The sequence below is a fragment of the Ictidomys tridecemlineatus genome, chromosome 2 (genome assembly GCF_052094955.1).
Source record: "Ictidomys tridecemlineatus isolate mIctTri1 chromosome 2, mIctTri1.hap1, whole genome shotgun sequence".
In the NCBI taxonomy this organism is placed as follows: domain Eukaryota; kingdom Metazoa; phylum Chordata; class Mammalia; order Rodentia; family Sciuridae; genus Ictidomys; species Ictidomys tridecemlineatus.
Genome location: NC_135478.1, coordinates 35093788 through 35115662, shown reverse-complemented (window position 1 = coordinate 35115662; position 21875 = coordinate 35093788). Strand labels below are relative to the sequence as shown.

Below are 21875 nucleotides of genomic sequence, written 5' to 3'. Positions count from 1 at the left end.
GATGATTTCAGGCAAGTCTCTCCAGGACCTACTTTCCTTCTCTGTAAAATACATTCCCCTCTTATGACTTTTCAGACTTCAGACTATAAAATCCTGAAGTGCTATCACTTAGTACATAATTACCAAGCACATTTCTCTATCTTTATAAGCCAGCTGAGAAAAACAAAATCATGATGGAGGTGTAGATGTGTCTCTAACATATGAAAATACACTTCAGGAAACGAAAAAAAAAATACAGTTCTGATTCATGGTATCTAATAGTAGATCTTAAAAGAGATTTCTGTCAAAATGCTTTTTTCCCCCTGATGACCCCCAAAGATAATTACAAGCAACCCATTTCAGTGTGCAACCCCAGAGGGATTCTGCTTTCAGTTCGGTGGTTAAGCCTCTGTGTATGCTTTGTGATTTGACTACATCATGGCAGGGTGCCTTACTGCTGTACTCTTGAGCAAGTCATTTAAAAAGAAAAATGGAGTGTGTGCTTAAGACTCTCTTTGAAAAAACAGAGGCCTTCACTGGTCATGGATTTTTTTTTTTTAAGTCTTCTGCTAGTATCTCTTTAAAACCACTTTAAATTTGTCTTAAATGGTTTTAGGCAACATAGTTTTCTAGAAACCAAAATAATCAGCTTATAACACATAGGTCACCCTGCCTGCTTCATGTGGGATAGGATCCTTCCTTTAATACTTCCCAAGATGTGTTTCTGGTCCAGCAGCATCACCTGGAACTGTGTTAGAAATGAGACTTCTCAGGCCCTTCCTCAAACTTACTGAATGAAAATCTTTGCTAATGGGGCCTAGCAATTTGTGTTAGAGCAAACTCTCCAGATGTTTCTGATGCCGGCTCACTGGTGGCGAGCTCTTCTAAAGAAAATAAGTAATTCTGCCTGTCTCTTACTTTTTCATCTCTTTCGGCCAACGTTGTTAGCACGGAGCCCCTGGATCCTCAGTATATTGGCATCACTTTGGAACTTGCTTAGAAGAACACATCCCTGGGTCTCATTGACTCCAAAAGGAATTCAGAAATTGGGGTCCAACAGGGCAGAAGTGTTGCCAAAATGTTGGCAGAATAGTCTTGGGTAGCTCCCTTTGGAGTTGGGTAGAGGAAAATCTTAGTTGGGTAAAACAAACAAACAAACAAACACATGAATGTGGAGGACAGATTGGATTCTATCTAATTTTTATTTTATTGGCTCTTTTTTAGTTATACATGACCCCGGTATTCATTTTGGCCTAATTATTACAAGCATGGAATATATGGGAGTGGATTGGAGGAGGAGGAGGAGGAGGAGGAGGAGGAGGAGGAGTGAGAAAGGCTCATTCTGTGTTTTCAGTGTTAACTTCTCTCTCCTCCCATGACGAGTTATCCTGGTTCAGGGGAACATTTTGATGGAAGTCAAAGATACAGTTGTCCCACCTCCTCCTGTGCCTAAGAGAAATTCAGAAAGTTCTGTTTTGTCATAGAACTTTGAGTACATCTTACAGTTTTTCTGAAGATCTCACAGCTTTCTAGAAAAGCTTCAATGAAGAGCTTGGCTTCTGCTTGTCATGTCAGGGCTCTTTTGAATTGACCAAACGTACCTGAACCTTATTGTCCCCACTCCATCCTGCCTGGCTCTTCTTCCAGCTCCGGCCAACAGTAGTGACTCTGGAGGACCCAGATGCGGTCTCGCCACCACCTAGAGGCAGGGTCACTTCTCATGCTTCACTAAAGAAGGGCATATTGAGCAGACTCCTGGAAAAAACTGGCTTTTACGTGGGATACCCTAACTTCTACCTCATTGTAGGAATTTGTGCATGAAATAGAACCAGTGAACTGATCATTTTTTTTTTTAATTACCAAGAGGGCATTTTCCAGGGGAGGAAACTGTCTTGCACAACACCCGATCCCAATCTGTAAGCTGAACTTAAAATACAATCTGTCCTTCTCCCAGGGCTTTTTCTGCTAATGTCCTTCCAACTCTCATTTAACCACAGGTCAGTGTTGAAGAACCTGAGTCTGAGGACTGAGAATTGTTGTTGTCTTAGAAAGCAGAACCGCTCACAAAAATAAGACAAACCCCCAAGATAAATGAGATGACTGGGTCCTCAGCTTGGCTCAACTCTGATTTGCATAACTGTTTCAAAATGAGTGACCTGGGAATAAATTCCAAGTGGAAGGTATTTTTTAGGTTTCATTTATAGATCAATAGTCCACGGGAGCCTCTTCCTAGGTCTTGGCTGATGAGTCTTCTAAGCATTTTCAAATGTGTGGACAGTGGGGAGCTTCCTTGGCTCCACGTGATTCTGATTCATTTCTCACCCACTTCACTGACACCCCGAAGCACCATTTAGCACTCCAGGATACCTTGTGTATTAAAGATAACCCTTTGAGAGATCTGGGTCCATAAACCAGGGAATAAGTCACGTGTAGCACAGCAGTGGTGCTTTTCATCTTAGGAATGGGCAGTGAGGGGGGTCACAGTACTATTTCATCCAAATGGGAAAGGGAAATGAACACGGGACAGAGTGGAAGTCAGAAATCCTTTCGTTGCATTTAGCTTCCATAGAACGCTGGTTCCGAGAAGCCTTGCCCGAGTGAAAATACCTGCTTGATGATAGATGAGGCAGGGCCACTGAATTTGGGGACGCATGGAATGTGGTGTCAGGTGAGACAAATCACATCCTTCAGTTATAGTGTAGTTCGAAAGCCCTTTATTCCTCGGAGAGACAGATATCTCATGCCATCAAATTGAGCTTTTGGTGCTGAGAATGGAGTCATGCAGGGTGATCAAGTAGATTGCATTGCTGGTCAATACCTTTTCTATTATTATGTTACTAGAAAATAATTATTATCTTCTGCTTGAGTCTGTGTGAGGTGGAGAAAAACTGAGGAGAGGAAAATCACTGGCTTGTTCAACTTTATTTTATATTCTGCTCTTTTACATGTGGAAACCAGCAATGATAACCAGAGATAGCTTTTACTTAAATCATCACCCCAAAGTAATCTGTCCAACCTTTTTTTTTTTTCTTTTAAAGAGTCATTAATTAAGCTAGGTTGGGAATATAAGTCTGGGATTTATAATCAGGCAAGAGTATTGGACATACCCATATTTAATTCTAGGTTCCCTGTAGATCAGTTTTGGTTAAAGCATATATTCATGATCTTTTCATAATAACGATGTCAAAGATGGTTAATAAATTTTTGAATGAGGAAAAACAGTTCTGAGGGCTAATTTAGTAGGAGTTTATGATTTTTGTTACATTATCTCTTGCCTCTTCTTGGAAACCATTAAAATTAATAAATTAGGGCCTAGAAAAGTTGAGCTTTTTGTAGAGTTGAAGTGCCTCTTTTTGATGAATTTTTGATGTTTTGTCACATAACCTTGAGGAAATCCTGCAGCTTTTTAGAAACGCTATGGAGAATTTGGGGGTCCTGCTGAAGATATGACTTTTTCTTGTTTGATATTCTGGGCTTTCCTCAAATGTACCATGGGTCTTTGGGGCTTCTACAACTATTAATCTGAGTTCTTGAAGATTAAGAATCTTGGAGTATTTTTTCTAGTTTGTTCTTAGAGTATCTTAGATACTCAAGTATATGATGGTTAATTGAAAAACAAAATAGAAGCCTGAGGATGTAGCTCAGTGGTAGAGCACTTGCCTAGTGTGAATGAGACCTGGGGTTTCATCCCATGAACACAAAACAAAAGAGAACATCTTTCCCCTATCAACACTGACATGAAGCAGAAAGTCAGTTTGTGTGTATGCTGATCCCCAATATTTATTCTGGAGGTCTCTTCCTAGTCATCTTCTGATGACTATGTTAGGGTTACTTAGCACTACTGACATTTTGAGCATGAACAGCTTTGTTGAGAGGGGTTGCCCTGTGCCTTGTAGGATGTTTCCATCATCTCACCAGATGTGAAATGCATCCTATCCCCCAAGTTGTGACTCCCCGAAAATATGCCCAGATATTGCCAGATGTCCCTGGGGAGGAGGGGATCACTTCTCTTTATGCAATACTCACCCCCCCCTCATATACACAGACACACCACTCCTGAGAATCATTGGCCTAGTTGAATGTCATTTATAAAACACTCAGCTCAGTTTTCATTATAAAACTCAGGAAATGGAAACATGGGGCAGTCCTTCAACCAGATTACTTGATGCCTTCTTGTCCTATAAGCTTTTCTTATAAATGGTCAAGGGATGAGAGTGGGTTTCTAAATATGTTCCAAGCCTCACCTCTTAGAATATGAATATTTTACTGTTGCGTGAAATAAAAAATTGGAAGAGTAGGGGGTAAGATGGCCAAGAGTACAGTGGAAACTAAATAGGCTGAATCCTGTCTGTCTCCTCCATTGACCTCCAGTTTCTTCTAATCTGTGGACTCTTTTTCCCACCTCTCCTTACTAAGTAGCAAGCACCTGGGGTAGTGACTTAGGGAAGAGAACTGTCCTAGTTCCTTGTTTCCATCATCCATACTTGAGAATATCAATTTATTTAGTCTTACCACCCTATGAAGAGAGAACAATTAAAAAGGCAATTGTGAATAATGCCATGTTTTCAGATACTTCTTCAAAACTTTTATTCCAGTTTTAGGGATTAATGTCAGTAGTGTAAAAGTAATCCAAAACAACAACAACAACAACAAAAAATCCCACAAAACTAAAACAACAACAAAAAAATACTAATACTGGCCTGAGTAGAGTACATACTAGGAAATAGGCATTAAGAAAATTAATAAAACTGACTTTTCATAATACTGTATTGTTGTTATGATTCCTGCCATCAGAAATAATAATTTTGTCTTGATAAAAGTTATTGGAAGAAATTTTTTCCCCTTCCCCATCCATACCCATCTATTAAAACTGTAGTCAAGTCATAGATGATTAATTCAGCTGAATTAGTCCCCCTCAAAACTATTAATAGGAAAATAATTCATAAATTTGCTAATTGTTTTCCTCTGGTCCTAACACAGAGTCGGTGTCGGCCACAATAGCCACCTTTAAAATGGGATCGTAAAAGACATGGGCAATCAGTGAACTGTCTTATTTGTCTTAATTAAACCATAATGTAGTCTGTCTTTCCTCACCTTCCACATACCTAAGACGAGAGCACTAAAACAAAGACAGTAAAAGCTAATGTCCCCGTGGGCTTTGAAAATTAGTAGCAGCACTTTTTTCCCCAAAGCCAGTTCCAGTCATTAGTTGAAGTGCTACATAAATGCTAAGTATCCCTTGTTGGTTTATAAAGTTAATCCCATCCCAGGATGAGACTGACTTGTTCGTTGATTATGTGGATCTGAAGTGAAGCAGAGACGAGACCTTCGGGCGCTATTGCATATTCAAAGGCAGCGTTCACCTGAAACAACACAAGCAAGGTGGTATTCTCCTATCAGATGGGCAGAGGACAAAACATGGGAAAATGCATAGTGTCATGGTCAGGGTGTGTGGGAAGGACACTTTTAATGTTGGTGGAAGAATTAATTGGTAGACATACATGGGAGCATGTTTTAGCAGGAGGCAGAGAGATAGTATTCCCCGGGCAGGAGTTACAACTGAACCCTTTGTTCTAGTAACTGACATCAGAGAATTTATTCTAAAAAGATATTCATAAAAGTTTACAAAGAGAGAGGTACGAGATTGTGTGGTGGGCAACAACTTTTTTTAAATGTAGTTGTCAATTTGGGGCACGTTACTTCACACAATGAATGTAATATTTGGCAACCCATAGGCATTCAGTGAAAACTGTTCAAGTTGACTTGAAGTCACTCCAATCAGCTTAAGTCATTTCTGTACTCAGATAATTATTAAAAGTCTTCTGGAGCTGAGGTTGTGGCTCAGTGCCTCGCCCACATGAGGTATACTGGGTTCTATCCTCAGCACCACATAAAAATAAATAAAATAAAGGTATTGTGTTCATCTACCAATAAAAAAAAATATTTAAAAAAAAGTCTTCTGGCCAGGTTCAGTGGTGCATGCCTGCTGTGGGGGAAGCTGAGACAGGAGGATTGTGAGTTCAAAGTCAGCCTCAGCAATTTAGCAAGGCTGTCGGCTACCTTGTCTCTAAATAAAAGACACAAAGAGCTGAGGATGTGGCTCAGTGGTTAAGCACCTCTGGCTTCCATCCCTGGAACAGGAAAACAAAAAGTCTTCTGGTTGCCAGGTATTCATCTAGGTTTTGGCTCTTATTAAATTTGCACTATTGTTTTTAAAACAGATGGTATGGTGCTGCCGATCGTTTTAATGATTTTGCTTCCTTTATTCAATTAGTGTTTGTGTAGATGATTTTAAGTGGATCTAGAGCCTTAGGAAGGAACCAGGGAGGCCTGGTACCCAGGAACTTATAGGCAAGTGGAGTTGAGAGAAAGCAGCATCTACTATAAGACAGCTGAATCAGTCAGTGTTCAGTCTGGGAGGCCCATCTCGAGTCTCAGGATAAATGATTTAATATAGGAATCAGACCTTTCTCAATTGTGGGAGGAGCTAGAAAGAAAAAGTAAAAGTCTAAAATGGGGAGAGAGGGACTCTGAAAGTGACAAACCAATGTCTCTGAGAAATAAGCAACCCAGTCCCCAAATAAAATTGCAAAAGGAATCACTGGGCAGGCTGGAGAAAATTGTGTCTTGTAGCTACTGCCAAGTGGGTTTGCTGCTAGGTATCTGCAGAGACACATGAGGACATTAGTTGGACAGCAAGGTCCACTGTGGACCAAGAACTCCATATGAAACACAGAACAAGGGCAAGCCATTGAAACACAAGGACTTCAGAGAGTACTGGCTGCTGCTTTACTTCTACCTTCCAGATCTTAAATGAATCGTTCTTTTGACCAATTATAACCTGAAACTCTATGGGAAGGAGGAATTCTGGCAAACCAATTTCAGCCTAGCCAAGTTGACACAGTACAAAGTAGTGCAATAAATATCTATCAGCCCCAACCTCCTATATGTTACTGACAAATGTATGTTCAAAAGAGTATGTGGGTGTTCCTCTCCTAGTCCTCACCTCATCATAAGAAAGTTAGACGTAGATGCTTTCAGTGTTGGTAAAGTATAGGGATCCCAATGCCTGATTTTTAAAAATCTTCAAGTTTTTGTGAAGCTGTGGGATCTAGTCACTCTGAGCTGAGCTTGTGTTGCTGAGGGTATGTTTGAGTCTCTGCTCTTCTGTTCATTATGGGGGCCAAGGATGGATGATTGACTATCTCTGATCTCTTAGATGTGTCAAGAGGACCAGAGCATTGTGGTTTGGAAAGTTCTCAGCAACTTCACATTAAAATACACTGTCTTTGACACAGTCGATGCAAAACAAATACTTGAGTGGACATGGGTAGATGGAAGTGTGTGGACAATGGTTTCTCCAGACAGAGGAACATGAACATATGCTTCGTAGGTCAGTATCATAAAAGTACATGTGCAAAGAGCAAACCTTCAATGTGCTCTCTGTAGCTCAACAAAGCTATTTTAGGTCCATTCCAACACAAATATCTGCCATCTACAATGCCAGATACAAAAAGTTCTTCCCCTTTCTTCCTTCCTCTCGCTCTTATCTAGTGAAATATCAATAAAAACAGAAAACAGAATGAGCCTGCCTGTGTTGTTTTTGGCTTAGAGAAGGATTTGAAACATTTTCAGTCAGTGACCAGCATTTAGAAAGATATTCACATATATACTCTGGTATATATGAATTCGAGTGTAGGAAAAACAGTCTAACTTGAGAGCCCTTGCTTATGGATACAGCTACTCCTCGACTTAAGATACGCTTGTATACCAGTAAATATTGGAAATCAAAAATGCCCTTACTCCACCTAACTTTCCAAACATCATAGCTTAGCTGCACAGTACACTGTAGATTGGTTGTTTGCCCTCATGATCACTTGGCTGACTGGGAGAGTATTGTACAGCATATCACAGACCTGGGAAGAGAGCAAAATCTCAAATCTGCTTTCTACTCACTGCATATTGCTCTTGCCCCATCATGAAGTTGAACTATCATGAGTTGCACCACTGTTAAGTCAGGGCTGCCTGCATTATGCTGCCCTTGCTATACCTAAGTAATGGGTCTACATAAGAACCTGTGAACTTATTTTTTAAGGAGGGTCAAATAGTAAATAATTTCATTTCAGCATTGTGAGCCCTAAAACTCTGTTGCAGTAACTCAATTCTGCCCTTGTAGGAGTAAATAGCCAAATATATGTGTGTATGCATGCATATGAATATGTATGGGTATATATAAACATATATGAATATGTATGTAAATATATATACACATATATAGATATATATACACATACACACATATTTATATATTTCTGGAGGTGAATGAGTGTGGTTGTACTCCAATAAAACATTCCCCAAAACAGGCAGTGAGTGAATGTGCTCTATAACCTATAGATTGTTATGGAACCACTAGCCTATATCACAGCTTGTGAGTTTCAATGACTGTAACAACCAAAGGTGGATACACATTCAGAACCTCAACAGTGAGCAGCTACAGAGGACAATGGATGTTGTGACACGGTCCTTCGTGATTCTTCATGGCACATTAAACTGTTTGCAAATACTGGAAATTTCATATTGTTGAGCCCAAATGTTGTGCCACTCTGTGGATGAAAATTGGGCAGTATTTATTTTTCAATTGATTAGTATGGGGTCTCAAAATTGAGTTACTTCCTATCCTTTGTGTTTTTCAAGCACTTGAAAAGCCAGCTATGGGGTCATAGATGAAGACATTCATCCTAAAGGCCTATAGGGAAACGACATCCTTGCAGCAGTTTCGGGAGGGAGATAAACAACATCAGGACCCTCTCCTGTGGAGGGAATGCAGGCCACACATACAACGTGGTAAGTCTCTGTCCTCAGCCCACCCTTCATACAAGCCTTTGATGGTAACACAGTTTAGAAGACAAAACTCCATTTTACAAGGACAGGAGAATGCATGTCTTGGAAATGACACCAAAGAAAACCTGACAAGCTGTTCATTTGTGGGGAGTTAGTGTACACCCAGATCCCAAGCTCTGTTTTACCATAAAAATATATGACATTTCTATTCTGAATTCACCTATCTTCTGAATATTCCTGAAAAAGAAACCACTAGACTCATATAGGTCATCTTTTCCTTTAAGTGTGTATTGTTTCAACATTATTTATCGATGGCCTACTATGTGTTGGGCACTGAGGAGGTGTTGCTGGATAAGGGAGAAATATGAGCTTGGGAATTATTGCAATGGAGGGAGAAGCCAAACGTCTCTAAGTGGTAAAACCCCAGAATCAGCCACCTGGAGTCAGGCTCTGGCCCTCACCAGTTTCCTGAGTGTGGTGCCAATGCATACGTTGTCTTTGTGTGACCTTCTGTTCTGGAAAGCAGAGGGACAGCCAGGGTGTCAAAAAGGCACCCCTGCCAGCCAGTGAACTCCTCTAAGTGTGCCTGCTTGTTCAGGGTGGGGCCTGAGGTCCCGGCTGAATTATTTAGGCCTCTTTGGTGACTTGTGTAAGAGGTGCATTCTTCAGTCTTATAGAAATGAGTTTTGTCTTCTAACCTGTGGTACTTTCAAGGTCACATAAGAGAGGTGTTCTCTTGTGAGGAGGGGGATTTATGAAAGTTTGCGTATGTGATGGTTTTATTTCAAAAATATCACTGCTGGCTCCAAAAGAGTCAAGAACTCAAACTTGCATGAACTCTTCAACACCTTTCCAAATTCAACAAAACTGACATTTATAGCTTTGTTGAAGCAGAGACATGGCATTTGGCTTCAGATTGTTTGGACTGTAGAGTGTCAGTATAAATAGCTTTGATTGACTTTTGTATCGTGCACATCTGGAAGCAATTTATGGCATTCCAGCTAGATTAAAGCGCATTTTAAAGGAATTTTACCAGCTTTTTTTTTCCCCCTGTTGGCCATGGTGAATAAAGTTTCAAAGAAGGTTTTTAGCTGCTGTTCTTCTTAATGTAGACTGTGGTGAAGTCAAATTCAGGGCAAATGCAGGGTGGGGGCAACCAGGGGGAGGAAGGTTTGTTTTGCCAAGAGAGCGAAGCACAGAAGTGACTTTTCCTCAGCTGTTTTGTTCACACTGAAATGAGAGAGAAAACCTCAGACATCAGGAAGTCGCAGTCGCTACCCAGAAACCATGAACAAAGTCACTTTAACAGAGGTGAAAGGATTGACCTAGGAAAGTTTTTTTTTTTTTTAAAAAAAAAGAGTCATGAATGTTTCTCTTGAATCAACAACAAAGTACTGGGGAAAAGCAGCTGTTCCCTCTGGACTGTGGTGTTCACTTAGCAAGTATTTATGGGGCACTTATAGGCGAGGGAGATTGAGGCAGGAGACAGTACCAGAGTGCAAGAGTCCAGGCAGTGGACAGAACCACTGCCTCATGGGGCTTAGGTTCTGGTGAAGTAGAAAGACATGACATAACACATTCCCTACACACTATTTAATCAGCCTCGTGATGAACATGCAATGGAGCCATCCAGGTGTACTGCATGCCGGTGGTCCTGACTCAGTTGGAAGTTCAGGGAAAAGCTTCCTAGAAACATGAAATTTGACACAAGACATGAAATGGTCATACCTAATTGGTTTCAAGCACGGTAGGGGATTTTTATTTTTAAGTCCCCTAAGATAGAGCAACTCAGCAAGGTAGGCATATTTTTTTTTCATTTAAATGGAGAAGATGAGATTCAGATTGCTTATCCACCTGTCCAGTGTCCCCCAGTCATGAACCGTCCTCACTGTTGTAAGTACAGACAGCTAGAGTCTTAGGGAACTGGTGGTCTGCATAGGTGAAGAGAAGTCACATTCTGTTTCTGGGTGTCAGTTTCCCCATGGTGGGGATGAGAAAATTGGTAGATACTTGCAGAGTAGAACCTCTTGGGAAGCCAAGAATGCATGTAAAAATGTGGCTGTATATCGCATAGGAGACATAATGTCTAACGAACAGGATGGAAACGCCACTCTTCACGACAGTTAAAGATGAAAAATACTCTGGACATGTTGGGAAGAATGGGAGCCTCTGCGGGGAATAAGAATGTACCCTCAAATTTTCCTATCTTAAGTAAGAAGATGAACTATCCATTATGAAGTGTGAGTCATACACAGGAGGGGGGGTGAGCGACCCCCACACGTTGTTAGAGCTGTAATATATGGGTCATTGTGGCCCTTCTCTCTCTTTGTTGCTGAAGGAAAGTGATGAAGTGGTGCCAAGAAAGTGGCAAATTGCCCTAAAAATCACATAAAAGTGCAATTTAGCACACACAGTTCTGCTGAAGAAAACCACCTTTGTTTCATTATTAGCTTCCCAGGGATTTCTTTCCTTGGTTGGCATTTAAGTGTGGAAACTTGTCCCTTTTTTTTCTTAACATAATGAGACAGTTCTCATGTTTTAAGAACAATAGAAAAACTCATGAAGAGTGATCGATACCTTACTTGAGATTTATTAACTACCCACCGGAGCCTGGTTGCCAACCTCTGGGTATGATTTGGAAAGACCTGGAAGCATAAGCCTCTGTTGTTTTAAGTAAAAAAAAAATAGAAAGAAATCTAATCTCGGAGACCATGGGATGAAAAATAGTCTGTTACGGATTTGCTGTGCCTTTTCTTCCTCCTAATTCAGGTTCAGGTTTTGACCTATAGACAAAGGGACCGGCTACTTGGCCTAAAGGGTTGAGAACTAATGGGAAAGCAAACTCTGAAGTTATTTGTTGACATAATTTCGGGCAGAATTTTCCCAGCTTCTGTTTCACTTCTCTTTCTACTTGTCTGTACAGGCTTGACAAAAATACATCAAAATAAAGCTGTGCTAATGTAACCACATATCATATTTCATTCACTCTGCATTCGATTAGGAGGATCCATAGGAAACAAAGAGGGTGAAGCCGGGGAGAAGTGAGAGCTAAGGAATGGTTGGAGACCAGACCCCCATGGAAAATGAGCTCTTAATTAAGTAAGACCGTGGTGAGGCAGGTGATGACACCTTTTCATTCTGATGACAGAATCGCTGGTTCAAATGATGAATTCACTTCACTCACTCATTTCTTAATTCAGCAAATACTGAAGTACCCCCAATGTGCCAAGAAATACATCAGGTAATCGAGCCCTAGTAGTGAGGAGACAGGTCGAATCTCAGAGCTCAGCTTCTATCGGGACATGGACATTCAATAACGAATCCCAAATGGATTAGATTATTGACGTTGTGCACTATTAAAATCTATGGAAAGCTGAGAAACCATTTGTGGATGGAAGCAGAAACCCAAAGCATAAGAAGCTTTTCTTTGCCTCTTTCACTGAAATTAATTTCAAGGTGGAACTCTGGGTACTGAGGACAGTTTTATCTTCCCGAGTCCTGTCTGTGCTAGAGGTTCCCTAGAAATGTCAACTTTGGTCACAGGGACCTCTTCAGACATGAGTGGGGAAGGTAGGCCACCTTTGTATACTTTTTGCAGAAAATTAGATTTGACCTGTGGGCAACTTCATTGCTATACCCTGCAGGATGGAAGACGAAATGGTCTTACAGATTGGGAGACAGAAGGAGAGGCAACCATGCATAGAGGAGAGTTTGACTTGGCTACAAAAAGAGAGATGTTACCAGGAGGAAGTAAACTTAATGGTGACAGTCTCCTGATGTCCTAAAGGTGAATCCTGCTGGCCAGGCTGGAGGCATTTATGATAATGTGGGTGTGTATACATTTTTACTATCTGGTCTGAAATGTAGAAGCAATTGGGGAAAAACTTCTGTCAAAGTGAAGTAGGAAGTTGATCTCTAGTAAACAAATGATTCAGTTTGGATGTTTCTGTGATAGAATTGAAATCTTATAATAAGGATTATGCTTTTTTGGGGGGCGGGGCACGGGGGCAAGGGGACAACACTATTCTTTCAATAGAATGGCATCAGATTTGGCTTAAAATGAAGCCACTTGGAATATGTTGTATACTGTGAATCATAGCAGAATGAAATCCATTACGGTGGGTTCCATTACATCGGGACTGTCTAAATGAGCCGAGGCGCAGTCCTTGAAATATTAAAATTTGCAACCCAACTTTGTGGAACCTTTTGATGTTAAAAAGAATTTTCTGGTCATATTCCTAGCCAGTCGTAACAGTTCTAGGAGTTGGACATGCTGCCCCGGTATGAGGTCTGTCCACAGTCCTATAAGCCTGGATGGTTAAAAATCAGCTCATGGTTGGAACGTGAGCTCTTTAAAGGCACAAATTGAGGGCTATGTCCCTCCTGCTGTGTCACCAGCACCCAGAAAATTGCCTGCCTGAGGAAAGTCCCTCAATGAGTGAGTGTTGAGTTTATTAATGATTAGAATCTAACTGTAATTTTTACTTTCCCCTTAGAAGTTAAAAAGGAGTAGGGCATTAAGTAATGAGATCAGTGAACATTCTGTATTGCCATCCAATGTTGAAAAGCAAAAAAATCTTTGGGGATGTTTAAACCTGAGCTTGAGCTCTGGCTATAGCTATCTTCAAGGCCTAGGGGATATCACTTACCATCCTAAATACCCCACCTGCAAAAAAAGAAGGTCTTTTCTAACTCTAACTTTCCATTCTGGATTAATTTTTCTACTGATAATACTCTAATACTCTCCAGATTTTTCCAGTTAGAATTTAAATATTGGAAACCATCTTAAGAACTTTAATTTGGAAAGTATATATATATATATATATATATATATATATATATATATATATATATATAATTTATATAGTTATATATTTATATTTATATATATATAAATATATATATTTATATATATTATATATATAATATATATTTTGTATATATATATTCTGTATTTGCCCCCTATCCTAAATAACTTGTCTTACTTCCTTAAAGTGGAGGGAGGTGGGGGAAGACTTTAGAAAAAAATAATTAAGAGGAAGGACGTTTGAAAAGAAACTAAAAGGTTTTACCCTTGTCCTCCTATAATACATATGTAGAAATGCAAACTTTATAGAATGGTGCATGGCTCTCTAAGAATTTTTTTTAAAATTCCTGTTACTGTCTTCAACTACTCTTTCATATTATAGAGTTTTTAAAGATAGAGATTGTTGCCAGGCATGGTGGTACATGTCTGTAATCCCAGCGGCTTGGAAGGCTGAGGCAGGAGAATCGTGATTTCAAATCTGACCTCAGCAACTTAAAGAGGCCTTAAGCAACTCAGCAGGGCTCTGTCTCTAAATAAAATATAAAAATGTGCTGGGGATGTGGGTCCGTAGTTAAGCATCCCTCGGTTCAATTCCTGGTACAAAAAAAAAGAGAAATTGTACCTTATATATCATTTCCCCTCCCCTTTAATATAAAATAACAAAATAAGGCAATTAAAATGAATAGGAAGAATACATACATGAATAATTGAAGATGGGGTTGGAACTGTTGCAGAAATTCAGAAAAAAAGGGAAGGGCAGGGGAATAAAAAATACTCAAGGGCAGGTTTTTGGTACAATTAAAGCTTGAAATTTACAAATAGTGCTAGAGTTGTAGCTCAGTGGCAGAGCGCTTGTATAGCACATGTGAGACACTGGGTTTGATCCTCAGTAGCACATAAAAATAAATACAAAAATAAAGGTATTGTGTCAATCTACAGTTAAATATATATTTAATTGTATATATTACAAATAAGTTGTCCCCAGGCAGGTACATGAAGTCCTTGGGAGTACTTAATAGAGGCTTTGGATAAATGGGTGGCTCACCACCTTTGAAGCTCAAATACCATTGTGCTCCTTCGGATTGGTGCTGATATGGAAATGTTGCCAGACCTTCTCATTCCTCAAAATAATGTGGATATCTAGTTGTTTATGTAAACTCCAGTTTTAAACATTGGCAGTGATTTCTAATATTTTTAAAATATTGCATGGCCCAAGATCTACTTGTTTACCAACAGATCTGCTGATTAAAGAGACTCGAAGCTGCAGTTTTCAGTTACTTGAGTTGGTGAAGATGTTGGGAATGGAGATAAAGTTCTGACACGGTGTCAATCGCCAAGACTGACTATTGTCCCACTCAGATATGGAACACAACTCGTGTTAGGCAGCAGGTGGTTTTTGGGCTCCGTAGTCCTTTGCTCTGCAAAACTCCTTAGTGGCTGCTCCTTAGCCTGTCTGGCTAGTTGATCTGAGTCTTTTCTCATTATTTGAAGCTGTCCATCTATGCTCAGACTAGAGAAATGATATGAAACTAAGACCTCGGCTTCTGATTGAATGGGACAGCTTAATACTGAAATGCCACTTTGGAGAGCTCAGCTTTGCGCCACTTGATGGACACTCAGTAAAGCAACACAATTATAAGAATATAATCCACTGTGTGATTCGTTACTGAATGTCCAAGTCAGTGTGAATGTGAGTTCCAAGATCATACCTATCCCCTTCACTGTCATGTCCTGATTATTTGAGATAATTTTCCAAATTCGTAAGTTAAACTTGGGATTTTTTTTCCATAGGATTACTATCCTTACCACTTCACTCCTTGTTGCTATTAAAAGCAAAAACCAACATGAACTGTGCTTCAGAACTCCTAAATCTTCTGAAATTGTGCCTTGTTATTTTCCTATGCATCTTTAACGTCAGCATTTCTATCTTCCAGAATTATTTTACCACATCATCTGTTTTCCAATCATTTCACCATTTTTACAAGGAAATACATTTTGTTTAAAGACCACTTTGAAACTGCCTTTCTCATTCTAAAATTTAGTTTTACAGATAACGAGTAGACCGTAGCAAATAATGGTCTGTCATTTTGTTGGTGAAGCTATGGTAAAAATATAGCTGTTATCCGTGGCTTATAATCATTGCTTTGTTCCTCTTTGTTTTTTCCAACTTCCCTGAGGCATAATTAACACATACAAATTATATGAATTTAAGGTACACAACTAAGCATTGCAAAATGATCACCACAACTTAGTAATTAACACATCCAACGTTTCTCCTATTTGCACACAAAAAGTGTGTGTGGTGCAAACACATAGGATGCACTCTGCAAATTTTGAGTATACAGTACAGTATTATTAACTGTAGCCACAACACTGTATGTGAGACCAACATATCTGCCCTGCTCCAGCCCCTGGCAACCGCCATTCTGCCTTCTCCCAGTTCTGATGGGAAGACAACTCAGCACAGGGAGAACATCATCTATCCCTAGCTCAGTGCTTGTCTTTACAGAAGGGAATGTGGAAACCTAAGAGCAGGTTTGTGAATCTGATGTGCTTCATGATAACACCAGCGTGGAGGCAGAAAAGCCACCGCCAGAGGCTGTGGTGGGAAGCCAACGCTTCCATGTGGCTCTTTCTATAATGTGATGGTTTGACTTTGTTCTTTTTCTCCATTGCCTTAACTCACCCAAACCGTGTTTTGACAAATACTCATTCCAACATTATTGAAATCCATTTCTTTTTTTTAATGTTGAATTCACAAGCTGTACTTCTATGACATAATTATTTAGCAGTCACATAAAATGTGTATATCTGGTCATTCTTAACAGTCCCATTTATACATGGGCCACATAAAATTTGCATTCTTACACCAGTGACTCATTTATTAATAGTAATAAATACACCCGGCAACAGGCCAAGCATGCTTCAGAGGCTCGTAACCTGAGAATGGTCAGAGGGAATGTAAAATGCAGTGTGTGTGTGTGTGTGTGTGTTAAATAACGTTTTTTTAAAGGTTTCAACAGGATTTGGAAGTGAATCAGAGAAGAATAAGGAAATTTTTGAGTGACGTATTAATAGGTTCAAAAAGAATTCTTTCTGTAGGAAAAGAAAGCTCGTCCTTACTGTGGCTCTCAGGAAGAGAGAAGGAAAAATAAACACTACATCTTGCCTTAAAAAAAAAAAAGACTATTTATAATCACATCAAGATGATTTCTATCTGCTTGGCATATTAGACTTATTAACTAAAGGCAGCCTTTGACATTTTTATGACTATGCTCCCTAAGATGCAAAAGAGGCTTGCCCATGGGTGTATAAGAGACGGGAAACCTCAAAACCATGATAGGAGGCTAGACATAATGCAATAAAAGGCAATCATTGCATGAATATTGGTGAGAATTAATAGCCCTTGATTTTGTGGCTCATTGAGGAAACGTGTGGTTGACGCTGTTCAGAAGTACTTCTCGATGGCTTTAATAGAAACCGTGTGTGTGGGGACGTGGAGCGTCCTGACCTGGGAACTGATGCTCTGTGGACCTCTCAGGTTTTCCCATCTCCTTTTAAAATTAGAGTTTCAGTCCAGTGAAATTCTTTAAAGTAAATAAAAAAATGAATCAACAGAAAGTAAACGAGTTTAGGGAAGAATTTTAAACAGCAAAACCCTTTCAGTGGATTCTTCTCTTTTCTTTGTAGACCCTTCTCTTTTCTTTGATCAAACTTCTTCTAAGTGCCTCACACCCCCTCTCTACTTCACCTTCCAAAACTCACGACAATTGTGACATTGGATGTGTGTGTGGTTCTTATGTTAATATCTTCCTCTGCAGTTAAGAACTGTGTGAGAAATAGGCCTTCTGTCAACCTTGGAAAATGTCAGGCAGGTACCAAATCCAGATAAGCCACTGCTGGATTCTCAGCACCGAGTATTCGACCAAAACATATACTCTTCACTATACATGATGAAGGAAAGCAAGTCTATTTTCTGAGGCTCATGAAAAAGAACAAGTTATCCCTTATCAGGCCCTACTGTACTCATCCTATCCTGGAATTGGCACATTGAGGTTCTGTGTGCTGGGATCCACAGTGGTTGGCCACCACATGCCTGCCTTTTAATAAACACTTGAAATATATTTAGAGAGGTGAATGAATGTGTCTCTTGCATCTTGTATATACTGTATGGAAAACACTAGGCGCTCATATTTTGTAGCCACAATGAATGTCAATTGAAATAAGTATCCTGTTATTGAAAAGAACTCACAACTATAGAAAACTTGTTCCTAACTCTTCTGGGACCTACAGGACATGATAGCCATTGGATTATATAAATCCAGTTCTGGAACATTTGAGTCATTCCTTGCCCCAAACGTCATCCTATCTTTCTATTCATCTCCATTCTTCTCAGTGAATGTCCTGTTTCTATCTGAAGTTTTATGGTTTGGAGAAGAATCCTAAGTGGTATAATCGTCAGCCTCTAGGCAGTTTTTGCTTTGGAGGAATGGATTTCTAAAAGATAAAGTTCAAAAATCTGAAAAGTCTAGTTTGGTGGCACCAGGGGATCTGACAAGACAGGTTAATTTCAGGTCTATTATCTAGAAAATAACTTTTCTGAAAGCTGGGATAGCAAGGGTAGGAGGGTCTCCTTGCAAAAGCAAGTTTCCAAGCTGTCAGATGGAGAATGATGAGTCTTCAACTCAATCTTCCGGGAAGACAGAATTTGACGTTGTACATTGGCATCTATGAGAAGGTCCATAAGCTTGCTCTTCCCTTCTTCTGTCCCGGAATTAGAGTTAAGGAAGACTGGGGTGTGGGGGTGTCTGTGACTAGGGCAGGAGTGTGCTGATCAGAAGGCCCTTCCACAAGAGCAAGTGGGATAACTGTTGATATCTGAGAGGTTTAAGTTAATGGACGGACACATGCAATGCCAGAGCCCATTCCCTGCTTCCCTCCAGAGGAATGTACTACCCTGTGTGCTCAGTGTGTGGGGCCTCCCTTTGTGTTCAACCATCAAAACGACTTCAGTGTTGCTACTTCTGCTGTCGGTGAACTGGTTTATGTGCCAGAACAATCAAACTTGATGGAATGCTTTTTCGGACTTCTATTTTCTCATCACTTATGAAACTTAAAAAAAAAAAAAATGTCAGCAGTGGAATACAAAATTCCTTGTCCTGGACTCCAATCAAATACTTCAATCAATTATAAGCATCTTAAGTTTAGCTGCCCTAGCAAAGCTTCCCAAGTTCTTTAGGCTCAATATTTAATAGTTCTCAAATAAAATTTAATGTAGGCTTTTTCTTAAAATGTTTTAAAAGAGGTGAACCTTAGAGGATGATTCTAAACACAGTTAAATTATGAACATGACTTAGTGTTTTATTATACATTGGAATAGGGCTTGATCAGATTTAACATCGATCAGACCCAGCTGTTCAATAGCTTGGATAAATATGTGTTCATTTTTATTAGAAAGCTATCGTATCCAGGGCATAGGCCAACATGTTGGCTTTGTAAATCATGTAGCCTGCCCAATGCCTTGTAATTCTAGACTAGAAAGAGACTTTCACAAAATCACCGTTTCTGGAGAAAATTAGAGGGAGAAGGAGGTCAGGAAAAGCATGGAGAGCAGACTACGGCACCTGTTGGTTCCTGAGCACCCCCTAGGAAGAGTCCTGCCTTAGATGTGTTCAAAGGCTTGCATAACTTCCTCCTGTGTCCCTTTGAAAAATGCAGCAGAGAATTAAAATTGACAGCCTCCTAAGTACTTCCCTAAGTGAATAGGGACTGAATAACCACCATCAGTCACAGACCAATTTTAGAACATATCGAAGACTTAAGTATCTGGAAAACAACTCTCTAAAACAGATATACCAAGATTCCATTGTGGAATGGAAAAATATAATTCCTATTAGTATTGATGTTTAATCAAAATGTTAATTAAGCTTTGTAAATAGTTCATTTATGGGTCAACAATAGCTGATGTATGTCATTCAAATGAGGATGGATCCTCAAAATTTTGAAATAAGTACCTGTATCTCAAATTCTTGCAATTCTTTTTTTTTTTTTTTTTTTTGTAAAACCCGAGATGTTCATTCAACTGCTGCTGTTTTGGCTCAGGAACACTTATTTCCTAAGACCCAGCAGGGAGAATCTGCCTCATTAATTCATCCTGTGCCCAGAGTCTTACAACTTTTCTCCAGATTTATTTGTGCTGTATCGTTAGACCACTCTTGTCACTAAGATCTCCAGTGTCCCATGTGGCAAATGATTGTTATTCTAAATTCTCCTCCTTTTGCAAAGACTTCAAGAGGAATTTCAGCCTTGAGCTTTACAGATTACTTACTGAAAAGAGCCCAGGAGTTATTGCTATCCATTGGGTAATTAGCTAGTTCCAAGGAAAATAATAAAACTATTTTGTGCCTGGGAGATTAGAATGGCACACGGTGACTCATATTAGTCAGCTGAGTAATTATGTAATTACAAAAGAAGGGGAAGAAAACCCTTCAGATTGTTTTTCCTAAGAGGCCCTTTTGGAAGTGTTCCAGCCCATCAGGTACTTATGTAATTAGGTCAGGGGCACAATCCATAAGGAAAGACTGGGGGGATTCATTAAAAAAAATGTTTATGTAAAAGAACCCAGTGGCAAAGGAAAAACAGTTTTTTAAAGACTCACGCAGACTCTGCACCCTCTATATTGGATGCCAAGACAAACATGAAGGAACATCACGGTATTTTTATAGTAACTTGAGCCCATGTGTACATGGGTAAATGCGAGGCAGTGGCATATTGGGGGGTAATCACCGTTATCTACTGAGTTCATTCTAGGTGTTGTCTCCTAATCACTCAAGATAGTGAGTCTTGTGTTTCCCATAATCTTCCAGATGAGGAAACCGAGAAGCTCAAAGAATTCGAACATAGGTCCTTTGATTCTAGCAGCAGCTCTTCCCATTCAATCATACTGCCCACGAGCATTTCTGTGCTGAATTATACCCATCGTTCCACCGTATGGACTAGCAGGAGGATTTCTCATTTCATCTCTTACTGTTTATTAATATTACCTGCACTGGTGAAAAACACTGGATTGAAAAACTTGGTGATTTAGGGCCATCTAACTTATCCATTGGATTGTGTATCTGGTGTTTCTGAATAGGTATGTCTTTTTTTTTTTAAGATAACAATTTATTTGAAAAAGGAGAAATTCTGTATGATCAGGATATAGCCACATAAATATCTATTTTAATAATCTAATTTTATATATATCCCCAAACACTTATTGATTTGTGTCTTTAAGGTGGTTCATACATTTAGTTTAGGAAGAAATACTTTATCCAGAACTAGGTTGTTATGCAACACAACACTCAGCACAGTAGAAAGTGAGACAACCAGTGCTTCGTTTGATATGTGTTTGACAGCCAATGGAAAGTTTTGGTGATTTTTCTAATCACTTCCCCACAATCTAACCCTAAATTTAGTGGGGATTACCCCAACTCCCTGATTTCCTCCCAGCTAGGTGCTAGAAATGGGACTATCTGGTCCCAAATAAGCTAATCACAGATAGGGATTCTAGCCTTAGCAGCAATGGCGGGGTGGGGATGGGGAGGGGGTGAGGGGTGAGAATATTCAGGAATCCAGGGAAGTAAGACCCTGCATGAAACAGAAATCATCTTCATATTTTCTTAGTGTGAAGAGTCATATAATGAATGCTTTTGCTCCTCATGTGATCCCTTAGTCCCTAGTCTAATTGAACTCAGGGCTCATCCCTGTGTAGTACCTGAAGGCCCTAACCCTGAGGGATAGCCCAGTAGACTCTACATCTGCCTCTCTACTGCGTCAAGCAGAGGTTACACTGAGGAAGCACCATTTTGAAAAACTATAAAAAGCTTTGTGCAGTGCAGCCTCCCACCCAATATAGAACACATCTAGTAAATGCACCAAACTTTCCCATGTTCATACATATCCATAAAAGCAGAATGTTGATGAATATATTATGACATCAGTGGGCTTCTTTCATTGTAGAAATTTGCTTCCTCTAGTTGTTAAAATTTTTTTATGATTGTGTCTCCGTGTCTCTGGACATTCTCTCTCTCTGTGTGTAATTCTTGTGATAAAAGACCCTGTTGTTTCTTTAGCCAATGATCCTTACTGTCAGCTTGGTAAAAAATCATCATCTGATTGCTATGCTTTATTCAGCCATGCTTTCATACATTTTTGGAGGAGGGGAATAGAAGCATTACATACCAGAGAAAGAAGTTAAGACTACTTT

The 21875-nt window shown here is 39.7% G+C and overlaps 1 protein-coding gene across 1 annotated transcript in view; it reads left to right on the top strand.

Moving 5' to 3' along the window:
* Rarb (retinoic acid receptor beta) overlaps positions 1–21875 on the top strand; it is a 707451-nt gene that overhangs the window by 178195 nt on the left and 507381 nt on the right. The window contains 1 exon segment of the mRNA XM_078038286.1: positions 8674–8823. The gene's annotated coding sequence lies outside the window, so the exon portion shown is untranslated.